Here is a 6000-nt window from a genome sequence, read left to right on the forward strand (position 1 = left end):
AGTGTGGTTATTATTATTATCGTAAAATTGTAAGATATCACAGTGCTCTACAGTGCTCTACAGCGCCATACAGTAGGGAAAACAGTACATACATAAACCAGGGACATACAAGGTGGACAAATATAACTGCAGACTTGATCAAATGATATGAAAGACACTGCTCATTAGACAGCTAACATTCTAAGTGGAAGAGGGCATAGCTGAAACAAGAGGAGAAAATGTGGTTCAGAGTGGAGATTGGGACAGTTGTGAAGGTGCATTTGTGTGAATAGCATAAGGTCACCTCTAAATAACAGATGGGTCTTCAAAGGGCATCTAAAGATTTGAAGGCTGTGGAGATGTCTGATAGAGCATGGTAGGGAATTCCATAAGTGGGGAACAGCACAGGAAAAGTCTAGTAGGTGGAAGTGAGAGGTGGTTACCAGAGAAGAGACAAGGCACAGGCCAGAGTTAGATCTAAGAGGGCAGGAGGGAGAGTATGTTGATATGAGATTTGAGATGTATGCAGGGGTCATGTTGTTTAGGGCTGTGTAGGTAAGGGTGAGTAATTTGAATTTGATTCTGGAGGACACAGGGAGCCAGTGTAAGGATTTGAAAGGGATACAGCAGATGTACAGCAGTAAGGGAGAAAAATCAGTCCTGCAGAAGCATTTAGGATGGATTGAAGTGTGTATATATGTGTGTCAGGAATGCCAGATAGCAGGAGGTTGCAATAGTCAAGACGGGAGATGATGAGAGAATGGATAAGAGTTTTGGTAGCATGTTGAGTAAGAAAAGGGCATATTCTGGCAATGTTTTTAAGGTGTAGTCGACAGGATTGGGACAGAGTCTGGATGTGAGAAATAAAGCAGAGGGTGGAGTCAAGTGTGACACCAATGCAGCTAGCTTGGGAAACTTAGGAAATTGTGGTGTTATTGACAATGAGGGAGATTTTAGGGGCAGGTTTTGACTCTGTCAGAAGGGAAAATAATAAGCTCTGTTTTGGACATGTTGAGTTTTAGGTAGCTTTGGGACATCCATGTGGAGATAGTTGGCTACACAAGATAGTACAGAAGGAGAGGGAAGAAGATAGAGATTTTGGTGTCATCAGCGTAGAGTGGTTTTGGAGGCCTGAAAGACAGAACTAGTGCCCCAAGAGAAGAGGTGTACAATTAAAAAACTACGGGACAAGAACAGAACCTTGTGGGACCCCAACAGATAGTGGGAGTGGAGGGGAGGATGTGCCAGAGGTAGAAACGCTAAAGGAGCAGTTTGATAGGAAGTGAACCAGGAAAGAATTGTGTCATAAAGGCCAATGGAATGAAGGGTGTGTAGGAGAAGAGGGTGATCCACAGTGTCAAATGCAGCAGAGGTCCAGGAGAATGAGTATGGAGAAATGACCCTTAGACTTTGCAGCAGCTAGATCATTGATCACTTTTGTGAGAGCAGTTTCATTGGACTGTTGGGGCGGTAGCTTGATTGCGGAGAGTAAAGAATGGAATGAGAGAAGAGAAAGTGAGACAGGCATTTGTACACTAATCAAGCAGTTTGGAGGCAAAAAATAGAAGAGAAATAGGGCGGTAGTTGCAGAGAGGCTGGATCGAGAGATGATTTCTTTAGAATTGCTGAGCTAAGTGCATGTTTAAAGCAGGATGGAAAAGTGGCAGTGGAGAAAGACAGGTTGAAAAGGTGAGAATGAGGTTGAGCATGCAGTGTAGAGGGAGTGGAGTTGGGAGGGAATAGGGTCGAGAGAACAAGTTGTAGGTTGAGTTGATGAGATGAGTGCAGAGAATTCATCTTCAGTTACTGGAAAAAATTAATTAAGGGTGGATTGTGGAGTGTAGGTAAAGGTGGATAGAGTGGGTGGAGTGGGTGGCATTTGGCATGAAGAAATATCTTGTTGAATGGTGTCGATTTTGTCTTTGAAATAGGTGGCAAAATCATGGGCCGTGAGGGAGGAAGGGGAAGAGGTGCAGGTAAGCAGAGAAGTGATTTTTACAGTGGCAAAGAGGTGACATGGGTTTGAAGAGTGGATATTAGAGATTTGAAGAATGTTTGTTTGGCAACTAAAAGGGCAGTACTGTAAGATGAGAGAATGAATTCATAGTGGAGAAATCCATGATAGGAACAAGATTTCCTCCAGTGGCGCTCTGCAGATAACGGGTCTGTTGGTGTGCCATGGTTGGGGCTTGGACCATCAGGGACTATATGTAGTGGCTAGAGCTACATTGTCTAGGGTTGAAGTGACTGTTTTGCTATAGAAAGAGGCAGTTTGATTAGGACAGGACAATGCAGTCATTGGAAGAATTAGTTGTTTTAGGGAAAATGAGAAGTGGATTGGGTTGAGAGTTACGTGTGGATTTGGGTGCAGGGGTAGGGCATGAGGTACGGTGAGGCTGAAGGAACGGAGGTTTGGTTAACTCCTTATTTGTGCTGCTCACACAGTCAAATTACTATTGAGGTGTGTAGCGCGGACCATATGATTTCTGATTCACTTAGGGAATTCCTTAACACGTCTGATCAGACTCTGCCACAACCTTGAAATCTTTAAATGTTCTTTGATAACCCATCTCTTGTTTAGAACTTACCCTATGCCTCTATAACTGCTCTTGAACTACAACTTGCAGCTTTGTCTGAAACCTGACTTTACTTAGACAGTGAAGCTCAACAGAGATAGAGATGTACTGTTTTTATAAACAAGTGTTAGCTCTCTCCATTTAAATACCTGATTATCTATATATATCTGGGCCATAAGTGAGCTGATTGTAGTATTAAAAAAAAATAATAATAATAAAATGTCTAATGACTGTAAAACATAACCTTTTATCTGATGACTATTGATTGCAGAGAATAATGTTAACAATATTTTTGTACTCTACAGGGTTCATTTTAAGGCATAATTTATTCATGACAAAGATCGACAAGCATAGCAATGCATTTTACATTTATTCATACACTGTGTTTGACCCCCATCTACTGTTTTATCATAGCTCTCAAATATCCCGATTTCAGATGGACAGCCCCAATTTTAGGGCCCTGTCCCGCTGTCCCACCTGGGGACATGTGTTTGGGGAAGGGAGATATGTAATGGGAAGACTAGCACTTTACAGCACTAGGCTGTTGTGCAGCAGTCACACGCCTTTGTGATTTGACCACACCCCCTGGCCCACTGCCAGGAACAGACATGTTGGGAGGTATGATTTTCTGCTTGATTCTTTTCTTTCTTCCTCATGGTTACTGTAACCAGAGATTACATTACACTAAAAACAGACAAGGGTCTTTTTAATCAGAACCGGATCACCAGCTAAGCAACTCAGATTCTGTGAGACCCAGATTCCTAACTATAGGAGGGAGGTAGATGGAGCCTCCCAGGTCTCCTGCTGGGCAGCCACTTCTACAGCATATTTTACTGTGTAGGTCTGGCGGCTATACATAAAATGCAGCTGCACCAACCAGTCCCTCTGTTATACTGTATATGCGCTCTGCTCCTTTATTGAAATCCAAGATCATGGTCCTCTGACATCTGGAGCTCAGCTTCATGTGATGTAATGCTGGTTGATTTGCTGCTTCATCTATCTTCCTAGTGATGCATAAGCCAGATACACTGGCTGCTTGGCAACGGTACCTAGAAAAACACAAGAGGTTCCTGATGATGCACCTGGCAATGTTTATATGCAGCATTTGTCATCCTGGAAAGCTGTAAATGTCTCACTGAGGTTAGTACTGGGATAATGCAATGTCATTGTTATGTGTGCATATTGTCAATATAAACAGATATAAGTATAAAACCCTCATTTAATGTTATTTATAGTATATAAGTTCATATAGGGATAAATGTGGATAATAACTTGGTTTTGATCTCTGTTATGAACTTCTAGAATATAGCTATCTTATGAATTGGAGATGGAGGTGGTGGGATTTACAGAGTAGTTCTCACTGTTTTCGATATATATCTGGGGACCATGGCGTAGCTGATGAAATCCACTCATGGATTTCTTGAAGAACCACTGAGCAGCTGTGCCTAGACCTGCTTCCCCTACAGGGACACTGAGCTACTGCAAGCAGATTCTCGGTGTCCTCCAGTATTCATGCACTCATTCTCCACTTCCAACTCTACCTAATATACATACTACTTCTCACATTAGACCCACATTTAATATACCTCTACATTCAGTTAGCCCTAGTTTGGGACACACCGCTAGTTTAGCCCCAGCTACACAGGAACAGCCCTTTTCCTCCCCTTTTAGACCATAACATACCCACTCCACACACACCCCTATACACACCACATTCCAACTGATATTTTATAAATGTGATATAAGAGTGACAGAAAATTCCTGCTATAGATCAAAGCTATTGAAGGCAAGGAGACCGATTTTAGCAAGCATAAGTGCTATAACAGGCAATAGATCTATACAAGCAAAAGAGCTATGAAAGCAAAGGAGCTATAAAAGCAATATAGCTATAAAACACCCATAGCAAGAACCAGCAAACAAACTTAAATATCTCTACCCTGCCTATTATCAATACTTTACTTGGAACCCAAAATAACACCCATATTCTGGCACTCACCCACTTTCGGTTTCCTCAACAGTACAAAACATTCCCAGGAGGAATCCAGCTAAGCAGTGACCATGAAATGGAACAGGAAAAACATCTTCAAACATCTATCTCCTCCAGAACTTAGACCATTTAAGTAACTACCACCTACAACACTATACTACCAAAAAAAGGTTGCGACTTGGAACCTCACTAGCTCCTTCAGAGCTTAATACTTCCTGTGTCACAGGGGAGAAGCTTTCTCCTTTATATCAACCTGTCACTATGAGAGTATTTAAGTACCATGATTAAAAGCATTTTTCCAGCTGGAAAAGCACAAGAATTCATAGCCCTTGCTTTGAATTATAGTACTTAAAAATGTGTGATATGGCTTAATCTTTGTAATTATGGATTCAAGAGATAATACTCTATTGCACTCAGGGGCTTTCTAAGTTTACCATGTGCCTGGTGCCACTATATATTGTACATTGCCCAACCGCTATACTTAAAGTGCATCATATAGACCATGCACTGTACCACCCTGGTACATCTATTATATGTGTTCTGTGCTCCTCCATTCAGGACTCAGCACATTCTTCTCTAACTTTTGGTGCCATGATTCACATGGAGCTGAGCTTGCATTGGGTCAATAGCATTTGATTTGTGATATCACCTCTGGCCAGAGTGACCAGGCAAATTGCCCCAGAACTGCAGGAGAGAGAAAGCCTCCTGTAAGTTTTAATATTAATATAATATTTAATATTTTTAATAAAACTTGATGGGGGAGGTAAATATGTAGTCAGAACTTAAAGCAGATCAGTCTTATACAACCTGTTGTCCTCCAGATGTTGTGGAACTACAAACCTATTGCTTGGTATGCTAGAGTTCCACAACAGCTAGAATCCTCTGATAGTGGTGGGAGGAGAGTTGGCTTCAGGAATATAAAGATCAACAAGGTTAGGTAAATGGTATGGTGGAAAAGTGCAGGTGAATGCCATGGAAAAGGGGGCGGGGTGGGTCATGGGTAAACCTGTATCTTGTCTGCAGCCCAATGGTGTCTTAATCTCGCTCTGGTTCTAAAAATCATAACTTGAACTTAGTTCTGTCTTAGGCTCATCCATGCAACAGCCCATCAGACAAAATACCCTTACAGAATACAGCTGTTTGAAGAAGATGAAAATCCATTGCTAAAAAGTGTATCATTTATGAAGAAAATTATTAGAATGTTTGAAATTGTTTTCAAAAGCTAAGATTTCTATTATTATAAGGAATACCATACATTCCTACAGTGTTGTGCTTTTTTGTGGCCATAACATTTCTTAGTAACTTCTAATATTCTCTTATTTAATAGTAGGATGGTGCTATATCCCATTTATATTATGATTCATATTGAGTACATGTTACAAAGTTCTTGATTACATTAGTTATATTGTAGTCCAGAAAAATATTGAGGCTAGTATTTCTTTCACAGTGGCAGAAGAC

At 41.1% G+C, this 6000-nt stretch overlaps 1 long non-coding RNA gene across 1 annotated transcript in view; it reads left to right on the plus strand.

The window, feature by feature from the left end:
- The window catches only part of LOC142096994 (uncharacterized), a 31412-nt gene extending 26402 nt beyond the window's left edge, over positions 1 to 5010 (plus strand). The window contains exons 3-4 of the long non-coding RNA XR_012678081.1: positions 3564 to 3695; positions 4574 to 5010. This is a non-coding gene — a long non-coding RNA (uncharacterized LOC142096994). The remainder of the gene's footprint in view (positions 1 to 3563; positions 3696 to 4573) is intronic.
- The last annotated feature ends 990 nt before the right edge of the window (positions 5011 to 6000 follow it).

The sequence above is a fragment of the Mixophyes fleayi genome, chromosome 7, assembly GCF_038048845.1.
Source record: "Mixophyes fleayi isolate aMixFle1 chromosome 7, aMixFle1.hap1, whole genome shotgun sequence".
In the NCBI taxonomy this organism is placed as follows: Eukaryota; Metazoa; Chordata; class Amphibia; order Anura; family Limnodynastidae; genus Mixophyes; species Mixophyes fleayi.